The 16816-nt window shown below is 44.5% G+C and overlaps 1 protein-coding gene and 1 non-coding gene across 2 annotated transcripts in view; both read left to right on the top strand.

Annotated features, from left to right (window-relative positions):
- The first annotated feature begins 2690 nt into the window (after window positions 1–2690).
- The window catches only part of LOC119978410 (zinc finger protein 76-like), an 83421-nt gene continuing 69295 nt past the window's right edge, over window positions 2691–16816 (top strand). Inside the window, exon 1 of the mRNA XM_038820038.1 lies at window positions 2691–2825. The gene's annotated coding sequence lies outside the window, so the exon portion shown is untranslated. The remainder of the gene's footprint in view (window positions 2826–16816) is intronic.
- LOC119979205 lies at window positions 11335–11524 on the top strand. The gene has a single exon (XR_005463684.1). It is a non-coding gene; the product is annotated as a U2 spliceosomal RNA (small nuclear RNA).

Raw genomic sequence — 16816 nt, forward strand, 5'->3', positions numbered from 1 at the left:
ACTGGCGGGTGAAAGCAGAACTCGGGGGCATAGCCTCAAAATAAGGCGAAGTACATTTAGGACTGAGTTTAGGAGGAACTTCTTCACCCAAAGTGTTGTGAATCTATGGAATTCCTTGCCCAGTGAAGCAGTTGAGGCTCCTTCATTAAATGTTTTTAAGATAAAGATAGAGTTTTTTGAAGAATAAAGGGATTAAGGGTTATGGTGTTCAGGCCAGAAAGTGGATCTGAGTCCACAAAAGATCAGCCATGATCTCATTGAATGGCGGAGCAGGCTCGAGGGGCCATATGGCCTTCTCCTGCTCCTAGTTCTTATGTTCTTTGAGCTCCCTACTCAATGAGTCCCCCCTTTAAATTGAACCTTGTTGGAAGATACTTAATATCAAATAATATCAATTATTCCGGGGCCCTTCTTACTACAGAATATAGCTCAGACAAACATAGACCACCAAATAAAGAGGGTCAGGTGATGTGAGCGTTGGAGTGGCTACATTTCCGCAAGCTCCGGCTCTGCTGAGCTTTCAATCCATCTTTTCATCCTAGTGCATACTTTGTATTGTCTTTTCTTGGGGTACTTGGCTTGTGCTGTGTCCTGAGCAGTGTTTGGCATATGTCTCTACGTGAAAGAGGTGAGTCCCAGAACAAAGGAAAAGACAACAACATTGCCCACCTCAGGGATAAATCATTCCTCATAGTACAGACCCCATCATAAAAATCCCCCATCTACCCCACAAACAGAAAAATAAATTTTATCAACAAATATCAACAACTATATACAAGGGGCTGGATTCAGCGATTCTATGACTTGAGTGCTGACGCTGGCCTGGAAATTGTGGGGTTTTGCGACCGAGAAAATTATGTAAAATGGCCACCGATCCTCCATTTGATGGGAGGGCTAGCAGGCACGCAGTGTAGAGCACCCGGCTCTACCTGGGGATAAGGCTGGAGAATTGCCGTGCAACATGGTGCTGGCTGCGCGCGGACCCGGCTTGCCAAGTAGTGACCCCCTTTGGTAAGGCTCGCCACCTCTGGACCACACCCCACCAGTGCCCCCAGCCCCCCCTGTCCACAGATCGGCTCCCCCCCCCCCCCCCCCCACACCCCCACTCGACTGTGGAGGTGATGTTCTCAGTCCGCAGCCACCACGCTTGGACTCCCGAAAAAAAATACCACACGTGACCGACAAGCAGACCGGTGTGAAAAACTATGATGTGGAGATGGCGGCATTGGACTGGGGTGAGCACAGTAAGAAGTCTTAGAAATGTGGTGAATGTATAGTACTAGTAATTCACCAGTGTATTAGTATCACGCCCTGCCATTGTGTTACAGCTATGTTATGTTGACCTTGTTGGGTCCACCTATGGGCCATTGTGTGGCTTGACCCACAGGGGGATAGATTGGGGCATGTACGGGCTCCGCCCATGGTCCCGCCCCTTGAAAGGAAGTATAAAGAGCAGTTGACCTGTAGGAGGTTCACAGTATTGCACCAGTCGCAGGCAGGCACTGTTCTAAGCTGATTAAAACCTTGGTTTGCTTCTACTTGTGTCTTTGAGTGAATTGATGGTCGCATCAAGAAGGAGCAGTGCTCTGAAAGCTAGTGATTTTAAACAAACCTGTTGGATTTTAACCTGGTGTTGTAAGACTTCTTACTGTGAAAAACTATGTAATACAATGCCACGTCTTTCAGATTTCCAGAAACCGCAGCATTTTGCTTTTATTTTTTTCTTTAACATCTTTTCACTCCTGTGAAGGGTATGGTTGGCTTCCTATGCAGTTTTTGCTTGCCCCTTCATCAGTAGAAAGCAGTATTTGAAGAGTAATCAATGTCATTTATTTTGACGGTATGCATATCCCTGTAACAGCAAGAACAATCCAACACGTCTTCATAAAGTCGGTTAACAAAGCATCAAACGTCTGCTGAAAGCGTAAACTGCTGATCTATAAATAGAAGCCAAGACTGATGTACTTTAATATTTAAATTCATCCGAATGAAGATCATTCCTACACTAACTTTCCTAAGATGGTGACTACAACTTTGCAAGGTCTACATTGGCTGTAAAATACACATAAGAGGAGCTGAGTTGTGAAAGATGCTAGTGAAATGTACAGTCCCTGTTGTCTTTTGGAGTGAATATAAGTAAACATGAACCTTTAAATTAATTATCAATGAAATTCCAGCCAATTCCCACATTGCCTCTTGTGCCCTTTAGTTTTTGACAATAAGGTGCAGCCCAAAGAGGTTGCACTCTCCTCAACCACCAATGCTAACCATTTCACTGAGCCCTGTTGTCTTTTACAATATTTTACTGCACATCACCACTCTACAAACACACATTGTCCCTACCCATTCGCGCATTTCATTCAAATGTTTAATGCTTCGTCAGGGAGAAGAGACTCTACCCCGGACTCTGATTATAAATCAAAAAAAAGTCCTCACGGTCATGGTGTTGATTCATTTATACACATTCAGGGGCGGGGAAATTTCCAGCCTCTATGGCTTCGTGGCGATTCCGGTGCCCGCAACCCTGAATACATCCAGTCGCCAGCGTCCGTGCAGTACTCGCGGCATTTGCGAAATACTGTTTCGGGGCGAGGGGGCGGCCCGGGACTCTGAATGTGGCCTCGCAGCGCCGCGGGCAACGGTCCCTTCACGCGCGTGTGTGATATTGGGGGGGGGGGAGGGGCGCGCACCCCGGACGCTGAATCCTCAGGCACCGCGGCACTGGCGTGGCGCGCTTGACATTCGCCGATGCCTGTTCGGGGGCGGAGATTCCCGCCACAGCCCTGGTGCATGGCGGTCGCACGGAGGAATTGTTGGAAAAAAAGGTTAGTGAAAGATTTTTCCCAGTCGGCGTTGCAGCAGCTGCCGGCCCGGAGAGGCGCCGGAGTCAGAGGCAGGGGGACGTGCGGCGGGGACGACAGCGATAGCAGCGCGGCCAAGGGCGGGGAGAGCGGCGGCCTTCTCTCCCTCTCTCACCTCCCCCATCTTCTCACCCTCCCGATTGCGGAGAGCGGGCTGCTCCTGGCCTAGCGCAGGCTTTTAGTCAGCCAGTCCCGCCCCGTGCTCCTGCGCGGATGGATGAAGCCGTCCAAGATGTCTCTCGCTCGCTCGCCCCCTCCCTCCTTCGGCTTCCTCTGCCGCAAACTGGGGCCTGGCAGCCATAATCAGACTGAGTCAGTCTTGCAAGTGTACCGGGGGAGAGAGGGAGGAGGTTGCCTGCGATGCACCTAGACGTTGTTGCCCATGCAGTGTTTGGATGGTGCAGCCTGCACCTTCATTTCAGAGCGAGGGAGGGGGTGGTCTCCAAACGTTAACCGTTTCCTTGCATCAGACTTGGGGGTGGTGAGCCTGAATGTGTATTTTTCACACTCCTCCTGGCCTTTAATCCCACCTAAGTAACCAGTGGAATCGAGGAGGTTGCATTATATCATCACCCAGAGTGATCTGATGGTGATGAGACTGAGGTCCCCATCTCTAACATTCAAAATACACATTCGTTTACTGGTCATCTCTTTGAGGTGGTTGTTTATTGGGACTAAACGAATTGTTCTTTTTATGATGTTGGTCCACCTTTTGAATCTGATTATAAAATATTGCAAGTTGGACCTATTTCACTCCCAACATAGACTTTTCAAGTTTATTTTTCCATCCCTCTGCTTCAATGTTTTGGTATCTTGCTGAGATTTGGCTGCAAGTTTCTTGTCCTGCTGTTAGAAGCCAGAATTCGAAAATGTAAAAAAAAATCAATGAATGAGTCTCTGTCTGCAGAGTAAAACTTTATTTGCAGTAATTAAAGTTGTAAAATCTACACTTTTCTGCAGAGATTATTAAAGATCTGAACTAATTAAAGGTAACTTTATATGCTATGAGTAAAATCACATTTCATTCTGTGGTTCTGACAGCACATTTTAATGTGTGTCTGGCTACTAATTATGCATTGATCTTCACACGTGGGAATTATTAATCACTAAATGAGGTGGATTGCAAATCATATTTACAAATGCAACTGTTTGTTTTAAGAGTAAGTGGTTTTTCATTTATTTTTGAGATGTCGTTGCTGGCTAGGCCAGCATGTATTGCCCAATCCTAATTGCTGTTGAAAAGGTGGTGGTGAGGTGCATTCTTGAACTGATGCAGTCCATTTGGTGTTGGTGCAGTACTGTTAGGGAGGGAGTTCCAGGATTTTAACCTAGTGATGGTGAAGCAAATTATATATCTCTAAGTCAGGATGGTGAGTAACTTGGAGGGGAACTTCCAGGTGGTGATGTTTCCACGTGTTTGCCACTCTTGTCCAAGATGGTAATGGTCCTGGGTTTGGGAGTTGCAGTTGAAGAAGTGTTGATAGAATTTAAGTGTGTCATTTTTCTAAGGCAAGTTGCCACTTAATTAGTGAGACTGGGCAAGGTACTTGTTATATTTAACCTTTGATTTGAAACTGGGGATTTTGGCCAGGGGTGCAAGTACAAATACATTAGCTGCAAAAACAAAATATCAAAAGTTATTTCAGAACAATTATATTAGAATCTGTTGAATGGGGAGGAGAATGATTAAAAACACCATTAGCTGAGTATCTGGTTTCCTCCAGCTTTAGGAAAATATACAAAACTAAGTTTATGTTTAAATTGACAAAAAAGTGCTCCCTTCATGTATTTAGCAAGTCCAAACCAGCCATGTTTATCTGTCCCGTTTTATGCTTGATATTTTCTTCGGTTCACCAGAGACCAATATGTGCAGATTAGCACCGACCAATTACATTATCCTAATTACAGTACTCCACAAAATTGCTGAAAAAACTTTTGTATGTGACAGATTTCATTGAGAGGTGGATTAAAAAAGATACAAATTTTAAAAATTCCTTCTGATTATCAAAGGCTGTATTGTGACAGTTGGCCACTTGTACATTGTATTTGTATATTGGCTTTAATGTAAAGAAATGTCTGGGAGCATTTTTTGAATAGGTGTAAATGCTGGACGATTAGCAAGCGTGACAAAGTTTGAATGAAGAGATATGATCTTAGTATGAAACCGTAAAGCTGTTAATCTTAGCCCTGTATGACCTGCGTTAATGCTGTCCACAAACACTTCCTAATAAATTAAAAATTAAGCAAAATAAATTAATAATGCAGAGATAAAGTTTTTGTTCATAGTGTTTTACAAGTGGCGATTGAAATCAGACTGACAGAGGTGAGTGAAGATTATAAGACTTCTGGAGTTCAGAGATCTAGAAAAGTTTGGGAAGTTGATGTCAAGAGTGCAAGGGCATGGTGAGGGGCATGACCGAAGTCAAGGGCATCAAGATGGTACAGTGGTTAGTATTGTTGCCTCATAGCTCCAGGAACCCAGGTTCAATTCCAGCCTTGGGTGACTGTGGAGTTTGCACTTGCTTCCCTTGTCTGCGTGGGTTTCCTCAGGGTGTTCTGGTTTACTCCCACAGTCCAAAGATGTGCAGGTTTGGTGGATTGACCATGCTAAATTGCCGGCTAGTGTCCAAAAGGTTAGGTGGAGTTACTAGGTTAATGGATAGGGCGGAGGCTTAGGCTTAAGTAGGGGGCTCTTTCCAAGGGCTCGTGCAGACTCGATGGGTTGAATGGCCTCCTTCTGCACTGTAAATTCTATGAAGAATGGAAGATCTTGTAGAAGCATGGTGTAGAAAGGCCAGAGAGGGAGGTAGGTGTAAAGAGGTAGGATTTGTAATTAATTGACATGGGCTGAGAACCAGTGGAGATTGAGGAGGGCATGGTATTGGTTAAGTAGATGTTAGTGTACAAAGAGGGGATTGAATTTCTTTGTGTAGGATTGCACCTGATCGAATGGCCGGGAGCAGAGAGAAATAAAAGTTGCAGGTGATACAAGTGTGAAGGAGAGTTGTAGTCACACTAGGTCCAAAGGCAATTTGGATCAAGGCAGCCTTCATACTGTATTGGGCTGCATATCGGGTTTGAAGCTAAACATTAGGTCAAACTGGGCATCAAGCTTTTACATTGTCTGAGCAGCTAGGCTGGAGTTAAACTAAAATGTCAATCAACCGATAAAATATTTAAAATTAAAATAAAAAGCTCAGAAAACTTAAGTAAATTTAAAGTCCAGTGAGCTGCAAGGCTGAGTATATTTTGCTCAAATTATTGCAAGGTTACGCAAAGATCTGCTAAACTAAGTGTGGAGCAGTCAATATAGAACAATATGTTTGTGCTGGGAAGCTGTGGAAGCACATGTTTGCACTTGCAACTTTTCAACACAATCAAGTTTCAATCTTGAACAGACTGCCAAGAGGCAGGAAACTGACTTCAGTGGGGAAGCACTTTTCTTTTGAAAGATACTTTTATTCAAATTTTCAGCATTTTCACATTTTTTACAACACCCCCCTCCCCTTCCCCTTGACAGCAATGAGGTCCCCAAAATGTAAAATAAACAAGCCCTATCTCTTGTGGAACCCCTCATCTGCACCTCAGAGCAAATTTCACCTTCTCCAAATACAGGAGCTCCATTAAATTCCCCAGAGGCACGGGGGAGAAGCTGACCTCCACCCCGACAGAAATTGCCTGCTAGCAATCAACGAGGCGAAGGCTAAAACATATGCCCCTTCTCGCATCAGCAGCTCAGGAAGGTCGGATACCCTGAATGTGGGCCCTGGCTCCAAATCCACATGCAGAACCTCCAACATGGTGCTGAAAAATGACCCCTAATATTTCTCCAATTTCGGGCAGGACCAGAACATATGGACATGATTGGCTGGGCCACTCCCACACCGTTCATAACTGTCCCCGACCCCTCACAACAGCCGGCTCATCCTAGACTTTATTAAGTGCTCCTTATGCACCACTTTTAGCTGAATCAACTCCAGCCTTGCTCACACAATCGAGGCATTGGCCCTTTGCAGCACTTTGCACCACAGTCCTTCCAGTTCCATCCCCAACTCTTCCTCCCACTTGACCATAATCCCTTTCATGAACTCCTTGTCCTCAATAATCCTGCTGTAAATCGCTGAAATGGCGGCACTCTCCAGCCCCCCCCCCCCCCCCCCCCCACTGATAGCACCTTCTTGAACACCGAGGAGGATGGTGCCACCGGGAAGCTCGGGCAAACCTTTCTTGCAAAATTCTGCTCCAGCATATACCTGAGGCCGCCCTCCCGCTGAAGCCCATATGTCAAACTCAGCTACTCCAAACTTGCAAATTGCCACTCCAGAAACAGATCCTTCATCTCTTTTTACTCCTTTCTCCTCCCATCGTCAAAACCGTGCGTCTATCCTCCCTGGCTCAAACCCATGATTCTCTCATATTGGCATCACCCTCAACCCTGCCCTCAACTTGAAGTGCTGTCAAAATTGCCCCCAGATTTTCAGCGTGGCTACCACTACTGGATTACCCAAATACTTCCCTGGGGAGAACGGTAGTGGTGCCATTGCCGGTGCCTGCAACCCCAACCCTTGGGGAAGCACTTCGAAGTGGCTATTTACAGAATGAGTTTGCCATGGGCCTGGGAGCTGGTTGTTTGCCCTCGCGTGTGGGGAAAGATGGGGAGCAAAATACAGGGAGGAAATAAGTAAATGGAGAAATATGCTTATCATTGTCTAAGTGAGTAAGTATCATCTGCATCCTTCCATCTACATTGGATGATGGACATGTGACAGATCAAAACTGTTGGGAATAGTGTAGCTTTATGTGGAGCACCGATGGCAGGTTCTACCACAAGTATTCCGGTGTCGTGAGTTTAGCCACTCATTGTCATGGTAACACACATGACCCATCGTTGATGCCATTCTCCTTTGCTATTGGCTAGTGACTCAATATTTGGGGTCTTCATGTCATGCTTGCAAACATCCTTGAAGTGGAGCTTTGGGCATCGTGCCGCTCTGATTCTGGCTACTTCGTCATATAAAATACCCTTGGATATATAACTCTGTCTTCATTTTGTGGACATACCCAATCCAATGATGTTGCCTCTGCTTTATGGTTATCAACAGACTTGGAAGATTTGTCATTGAGAGGGCTGCCACATTCTGTCTTTCACGAAATGCCCAGAATGCACCACAGATAGCAAGGCTGAAGGTTTATTGAGCTTTCTTTTTTGATAGCTGCAAATCGTTCATGTTTCACCAGCATTTAAACAAGATGCTGAGAACACAGACCTCTAATCCAGCAACTTGGCCGTTAGAGTCAGCTTGATACTGCATGTTTTATGAGTGGGCCAACGATGGTAGCTGCTTTCCCAATACATGTATGAAGTGACGGATTGTCACTGTGGACCCCAAGGTTGCTGAACTTGTTTACACTTCCAGCAGGGTGTTATTTGGAGTGATCAAGGACAGAGATATAACACCCTGCCCCGTAACCACAGTTTTCTTGATGCTTATAATGGAGAACAGTTAAAAGAATGGGAGAGACAATTCATGAGTCTTCTGAATCTGAGATTCTGTCTGAATGACGAGCCTAGTTGTATCATCAGCATAGGGGAATTCTCTAATCAAGATAAGTGCTGTATTTTTGTCTTTTCAGTCTGGACAGATTTTAGAGCTTGCTCTCTGACCAAATTTGCAGGTAAACTTACATATTTGCAGGAAAGGCAAAGGTGTCAACCGCATAGAGAAGAATATGCCAGGTACATTCCTTTTATTACCTGTCACTTGGAAATAATGCTGTGAAAAAGTGTCTTCCAGTGTCTGTGTGGAAATAGGGAACGGGCTGGTTTAGCACACTAGGCTAAATCGCTGGCTTTTAAAGCAGACCAAGGCAGGCCAGCAGCACGGTTCAATTCCCGTACCAGCCTCCCCGAACAGGCGCCGGAATGTGGCGACTAGGGGCTTTTCACAGTAACTTCATTGAAGCCTACTCGTGACAATAAGCGATTTTAATTTCATTTCAAATACATATAGAATTCTGGCTTGTCACTGTCAAGCTTTTCTCTACAAGTTTGTATCACATTAGCACTGTTGGTTTTTATTACTCTTAGCAGCCACTGAGTTTTATTTTTGGCTGCTTGCCAGCAACAGGACTTTTTAAACAAGAAAATAAATAGGTAATCTTGGCAGGACGAACAGCTTTACTGAAAAGGCATAGAATGTTTTGCTTAGGCACTGCAATCTTTTCTATAATGTATGTGGAGAATGAATGCTAAATATATTGCAAGGCTATAACATTCAAAAGTTTGAATCACAATCAAGCATCAAAATTTCAGCAACTTATAAAGTAATCACAACTTTGAGAGTGATATTCCAGTTATCTATGTTTTCATATACTCAGTTTTGTAGCTTTTGGTTCTCTAAATGAATTTCCATTGACATTTTATATTGTACTTTGTCACAATTACTATAATTTGCTCAATTTTTGGCATACTGTTCTAGCATATTTTCCATTTAAATATGATGAATTGTGGGTAAAAGAAATGCTGATTTTTTTTTTTACATTCCTTGGTTCTATCTATTCCTTTTCCCCCACACTGCACCACACAATGATTGATTTGATTTTATTGTCACATATACCGAAGTACAGTGAAAATGCTTTTCTGCAGCCAAGGAAACATACACTGTAGACAAAAAAAAGTGAATGCGAAAAAGTACACAATACATCAACAAATAAGTAATTGGTTATAGCACGGAACAAAGCAAATAAGACATGAGCAAGAGCAGCATAGGGCGTCGTGAATAGTGTCTTACAGGGAACAGATCAGTCTGAGGGAGAGTCGTTGAGAAGTCGAGTAGCTGTGTGGAAGAAGCTGTTCCTAAGTCTGGATGTATGGGTCTTAAGACTTTTGGATCTTCTGCCTGATGGGAGGATATGGAAAAGGGCAAAGCTTGGCTACTGAGGGGTGTCTCACAATGCTGTCTGCCTTTCTGAGGCAGCGGGAGGTGTAGACAGAATCAATGGCAGGGTGACAAACTTGTGTGATGCGTTGGACTGAGTTTACCACACTGCAGTTTCTTGCGATCTTGGTCCGAGCAGTTGCCATACCAAGCTATAATGGAGCCGGATGGTCAGTCTGCCTCTACTCACTTGTTGCCCTGGTTTTGCTTTCCAAGTATTTAATTCTAAATTATTTTTCAATGTTGGCTTTGTACCATCATAATTCCAGTTGCTCAGAGTTGACTGTGTGAGTATTTGTTGAGTACAATAATGTTTCAATACTACCAAATTCAATGTCAAGACAGCTGGTCATTTTTGTTTGTGATGTAACTGATTAAACATTCAATGCCAGACAGTTAAGTGCCAGATCCTGAATGTAGTTCTTCCACTGAAGCTTTCCACTCTTTCAAAACAAAAAAGTTGTACTCTTCATTAAGAAAGCTGAATAAGCTTGGTATAATACTGCGACCGGGGGTGGGGGGGGGGCTGCCATTCTGTAGGGCGACGACCCCACTTTAGATATCTGGAGGTGCAAGTGGCACGGGTTGGGGGTGCTCTGTAGGTATAATATTACTAGTTTGGTGGGGAGGGTAAAAGCGGATTTGGCAAGGTGGGATGGTCTTTCCTTGTGATGGGCGTGCCGTGTGCATGCAATTAAGATGAATGTGTTGCCACGGTTTTTGTTTATTTTTCAGTGCCTGCTGATCTCTTTGCCAAAAGTGTTTTTTAACGAAGTGGAGAGGATGATTACCTTGTTTAGTTGGGGGGAGGTGGCTACGATTAGGAAGGCGCTGTTGCAAAAGGATGGCAGTCAGGGGGGTTGGGTCTCCCAAATTTATATTATTACTGGGCGGAGAAATGCTGAAAAGGTGAGAAGCTGGGTCAGAGAGGGGGACTCCCAATGGGTGAGAATGGAGGAGAGTGTGTAGGGGGTCGGGGTTGAGGGTGTTGACAACAGCGTCGCTCCCAATGGCCCCGGGCAGATATTCAGGGAGTTCAGTAGTGGTGGCGACATTGAAGATCTGGAGGCAGTTGCGCCAGCATTTTTAGTTGTGGGTGAGATCAAGGGAAATGCCGATTCGCGGGGAACCATAAGTTTGAGCCAGGGAAGTGGGATGGGAGTTTTCAGAGGTGGGATGAGAGGAGAGTTAGGGTATTAAAGGATCTGTTTCTGGGGCGGCAGTTTGCGAGGAGCTGGGGGAGAAATATGAGTTGCGGCAGCTGGTGATGTTTAGATATATGCAGGTTCGAGATTTCTGCAGGAAGGAGGTACAGAGCTTTCTGGTGGCATCGGCTCCCACATTGTTGGAAGAGGTACTGACGACAGGGGGAATGGAGAAGGGGTTGGTGTCGGCAATTTATGGGGTGATTTTGGGGGAGGACAAGGTATCGTTGGGGGGGATTAAGGCAAAGTGGGAGGAAGAGTTGGGGGAGGGTATGGAGGAGGGGTTGTGGTGTGTGGTGCACCGGAGGGTGAATGCCTCAACTTGGTGCGCGAGCTTCTCGGCCTTTTGGCTAAGATCAAGTGTAGTATCTGTTCTTAGTGTAGATTGAGCCTTTTGACTCAGATCTAGTATGTCTCCTTTATGGGGACCATGAATTGGATTCAATTTGAATTGGTTTTTGGAGCAGGCAAGGAGCTGGATTAGGGGTTCGCCTCTGTCCACACGCTGAGCCCTGGCTTTGTAACTAAGTTAAAGTAATAAAAAAAAACTTGGTGCGCGAGGTTGGGGCTGATACAGTTGAAGGTGATTGAGAGCGCACCTCATGAGGACGAGGATGTGCCGACTCCTTGAGGGGATAGAGGATATTTGTGAATGATTGGGGGGGGGGGGGGGGTGGGGGGGTGGGGGGGGGGGGCGCGCAAATCACATTCATATATGTTGGTCCTGTCCAAAACTGGAGGAGTATTGGAGGGAGGTCTTCAGGGTAATCTCAAAGGTGGTGCACGTGAGGCCCGAACTGGACCCCTGAGAAGCCATATTCGGGCTGTCGGATCAGCCGGGGTTGGAGGTGCGTGTGGAGGCAGATGTCTTGGTCTTTGCCTCATTGATTGCCTGAAGGCAGATCCTGTTGGGTGGAGGTCAGCTTCTCCGTCCTGCGCCTCGGCATGGCCGGGAGACATACTGGAGTTTTTAACGTTCGAGAAAGTGAAGTTCAAGTTGAGGGGAAGGATGGAAGGACTCTACAACTAATGGGCATTCATTGTTTATCATGCATTTTCAAGATTTGGATGACACCGAACATTTTTTTGGCATGCAAGTAGTCCTGTGTTGTAGCTTCGCCAAGTTGACACCTCACCTAACGGGTGGGGGATATGCCAGGCCATGATGTTACAGTTTGTAGCTGAGTACAGTACTGCTGCTGCTGATGGCCCACAGCGCATCATGGATGTCCAGTTTTTAGTTGCTAGATCTGTTTGAAATCTATCCCATTTGCACGGTCCTCGTTTCAGACAACATGATGGAGGGTATCCTCTGTGTGAAGGTGGGATCTCATCTCCACAAGGACTGCAGTGGTCATTCATTCCAATACTGTCATGGATGGATACATCTGCGACAGGTAGATTGGTGAGAATGGAGTCAAGTAGGCTTTTTCCTTTTGTTCGTTCCCTCACCACGTGCCACAGGCCCAGTCTACCATCGATGTCCTAGACTCTGCCAGCTCGGTCTGTGGTGGTGCTACCGAGTCACACTTGGTGATGGACATTCCAGTCCCCCACCTTGAGTACATTCTGTCAACTTGCCACCCTTGGAGCTTCCTCTGAATGGTGTTCAACATGGATTCATCGGGGGAGGACGTGGGGTGCAATTAAGTGGTAATCAAAAGGAGATTACCATTCCATGTTTGACCTGATTCCATGAGACCTCATGGAGTTAATGTTGAGAACTCCCAGACCAACTCCTTCCCAACTGTATACCACTGTGCCACCCTATCTGGTGGGTATTTGGGTGATCGGGTGTCTGAGACATTGTAAATTATGATTCCAGGAGGATGTTGTGCTTGACTAGTCTGTGAGACAGCTACCCCAATTTTGGTGCAAGCCCCAGATGTTAGTAAGGAGAACATTGTAGGGTTGACAGGACTTATTTTTCCCTTGTATCGTGCCTAGGTTGAAGCTGGGTAGTCTCTCCATAGAACATACAGTGCAGAAGGAGGCCTTCTTAAGCCCTCACTTCCACCCTATCCCCGTAACCCAATAACCCCTCCTAAACTTTTTTGGTCACTAAGGGCAATTTAGCATGGCCAATCCCTCTAACCTGCACATCTTTGGTCTGTGGGAGGAAACCGGTTCACCCGGAGGAAACCCACGCAGACACGGGGAGAACGTGCAGACTCTGCACAGACAGTGACCCAGCGGGGAATCGAACCTGGGACCCTAGCACTGTGAAGCCACAGTGCTATCTACTTGTGCTTCCCATTTTTATTCCTTTTCAACTGAGTGGCTTGATTGCTGTAGGTCTGGAGTCATGTGGCCAGCCCAGAAAGGGGTGGCAGATTTCCTCCCCTAAAGGAACCAGATTGGTTTTCATGACGTCGACAATGGTTTCGTAGTCACCATTATTGAGACGTGCATTTGATTCCAAATTTTTTGAGAATTGAATTTAAATTCCACCACTGTGTGGGATTTGAACCCATTCCCCCAGACATTACCCCTTATTCGTGCTCGATGGTTTCCCCATTGATGCAGCTTTGAACTATAAATCACCATCTGACAGCAGCCCGAGTGAGAGTGTTAATTGAGGCCGAGACTCTTCTCCCTATGTCACAAGCAGATAGTCTGAAAATGTATTTATACATGCCTTTCAAATTACACAAATAATATATTATTAACATTCTGAAAGTTGGTGCTGCACAATTATTTGTTGGTTTGAACATTTTAAGTTCTTTCTACAAGAAAGTAATGAGGGAGGGAGCCATTCTGTTCATTTTGGAAATTTGCAGATGGGAAACATTATTGAAAACAACTTTTCGGGGGGAAAGATCAGCTTGTTGGTCAGAGGGTATGGTCACTGGTTTATCCTCGCATTGCTCAATTTTAAATCAATTTTGATTAAAAGGTAAGTAATTATCCTTAGTTGAGTTTTGCACATGTATTCATATTTAAATGGCCACCTGCTGATGCACTGAAGTTGAAACCTCCCTGTAAAAAATATAAAGCTGCATGTTTGGTAAAACTTGGGCAGATGAGGAAACGTGGCCTGTGTGAGTCAGAGGTAGTATCGAAAACCATTCTTGTCCAAACATGAACAGACAGGAAGCTTTTATTGAAATTTAGTTTAAATTTCAGTAAAATCAAATGAAGCTGGATATATGTAATCGTGCCTTGAATTACATTGAAATTGTAGGAAAGAAAGTGACCTTTTCACCCAGCTGGTCTGTCTGGTCAGTTTATGCTGGATGTGAGCCTCCTCAAACCTCCTTCTTCAACTTCCATCTCCATATCTTTCTATCTCATGCTTATCTCACTTCCCTGAAACTATATATGTAAATGCCACTTTGCGAGTAAAGTTTCTATTGAATTCCTTATTGCATTTATTAGTGACCACTTTATAGTTGCGGCATCTAATTTTGAACTCTGTTGTAATTGGAATTGTTCCCCTCATCCAGCTTAATGGTTGTAACCTGTTAAGAACCCAAACCATGCTGATACTTGCAAGAGTGTTTCAAAACCCCGAAGGATAACTTGAAATGCTGGTTCTCAGTGGTGTATTTCTGTTTGGAATAATCTGTACAATCCACTGAGGAACTAGTCCAGTCGTTATGTAACAATTAATAATAAATATTTATTAAGGTAAAAGAAAATAAAAAAAACACTGCACTAGACTAATGTATGCCATTAAGTATATTAATAACGAAACACATAATTTTTTCTGAAGTTACCTCTTGTTCCCAAAATGTATCCATGATACCTGAACTCACTAAGCCACCCCTTTTCCCAAGCAACATTGATTTTTTGTAACTGAGTAGGTTAAATCCAGCTGATACTTACCACACAATACAGTACCACTTTGGTGACCAAATCTAGGAAAACCTCGCTTTCTGGTTATGCGCAGGCATAAAGCTGCGTCTTTTAGAAGACAATATCTGAAATCTGTTGTGGCTCTAAATGTTAGCTGGAACAGGTTTCTGGAGCTGGAGTCATTGATGGAGCTGGCCTGTCGGTTGGATGGAGAACTAGTTTCCTTCCCCGATAAGTGTGCTCACAGTTGTATGGATCAATCTCTGATACCCTGTCGATTTGGCTATCTACATCTCTCAAATTCCTTGCTATCATTTGTATAACCCCACTGATCTCTTGCAAGCAATGTTCCTGATATGGTAATTTGCATCTCAATGTCTTATCATAGAATTTACAGTGCAGAAGAAGGCCATTCGGCCCATCGAGTCTGCACCGGCTCTTGGAAAGAGCACACTACCCAAGGTCAACACCTCCCCCTATCCCAATAACCCAGTAACCCCATCCAACACTAAGGGTAATTTTGGACACTAAGGGCAATTTATCATGGCCAACCCACCTAACCTGCACATCTTTGGACTGTGGGAGGAAAACGGAGCACCCGGAGGAAACCCACGCACACACGGGGAGGATGTGCAGACTCCGCACAGACAGTGACCAAAGCCGGAATCGAACCTGGGACCCTGGAGCTGTGAAGCCATTGTGCTATCCACAATGCTACCGTACTGCTGTCTCCAGACGTCTGCTAGTCTTGCTACTTGTCTGGTATTTTAATTTCACCTCAGGTTTACTGTTGACCACGTTAATTTCCCAAATTCCTAACAAACCTCTCGCTTCTAGTATTATTGTAGATTTATTTTCATCTTCATCAATGCCTCCATATCATTTTTATAATATGAGGGCCAGAACTGTTCACAATACTCCCAATTGTGATCGAGCTAAGTTTTAACATTACTTCCTTGTTTCTCAATTCTAACCTTCCAGAAATGAATCTCAGATATTCATGCATTTCTCATGGTCTTGTTAACTGGCATTGCTACTTTTAATGATTTGTGTATTTTTAGTCCCATGTCCCTAATTTTCTGAGTAATACGTGACTTCCTTATTTTTCGTATCAGAATGTACCATTAACTATGTTGAAATTATTTTGCCAATTATATACCCATTCCTCAAGTTTATTAATGTGTTCTTGTCATTTGTTGCATTCCTCCTCCGTGTTGACTATCCCTCCCAATTAGGTGTTATCCACAAATTTAGAACAACAGTGGCCCAGCACTGATCTTTCTGCCGTTCTGAGTAGCCACCCTTTACCCTTACCCTGTGCTTTCTGTCGTCAAACAGCCAGTTATTCATTCTGCTACTTGTTCCCTGACATCACATGATCTGACTTTATGCATTAACCTGTTATGTAGCACCTCATTGAAGGCCTTTCGGGAATCTAGATATGTTGCTGCATTACCCTTGTCTATTCGTTCGGTTAACCTCATCAAATAATTAAATTAAGTTGATCAAGCATAGGGCGGCACGGTGGTGCTGTGGGTTGGCACTGCTGCTTCACAGCGCTGAGGACCCTTGTTTGATCACGGCCCCGGGTCACTGTCCATGTGGAGTTTACACATTCTCCCCGCATTTGCATGGGTCTCACCCCCACAACCCAAAAGATGTGCAGGCTTGGTGGATTGGCCATGCTAAATTGCCCCTTAATTGGGAAAAAAATAGTTGGTACTCAATTGATCAAGCAAGACTTTGGAGTCCATGTGGATTTATTTATTGTAATGTTTTTGCTTTCAAGGTGTTATTTCTATTTTCTCCTCCAGTTGAAGTTTCATTATTTTTCATATTACAGATGATAAGTTAGTTGTTAAGTCTATAGATCATTGGACATACTCTACCTCCCTTCTTGAATATTGGTGTCACATTAGCTGGTGGACCAGTCTTCTTGAACTACATATTTTTTCTAATGAATTATTCAGTATGGGTGATAGTACCGGTGTTAAATCTTGCCTAGATTCTTTTA

Source organism: Scyliorhinus canicula, chromosome 15, assembly GCF_902713615.1.
Source record: "Scyliorhinus canicula chromosome 15, sScyCan1.1, whole genome shotgun sequence".
Taxonomy (NCBI): Eukaryota; Metazoa; Chordata; class Chondrichthyes; order Carcharhiniformes; family Scyliorhinidae; genus Scyliorhinus; species Scyliorhinus canicula.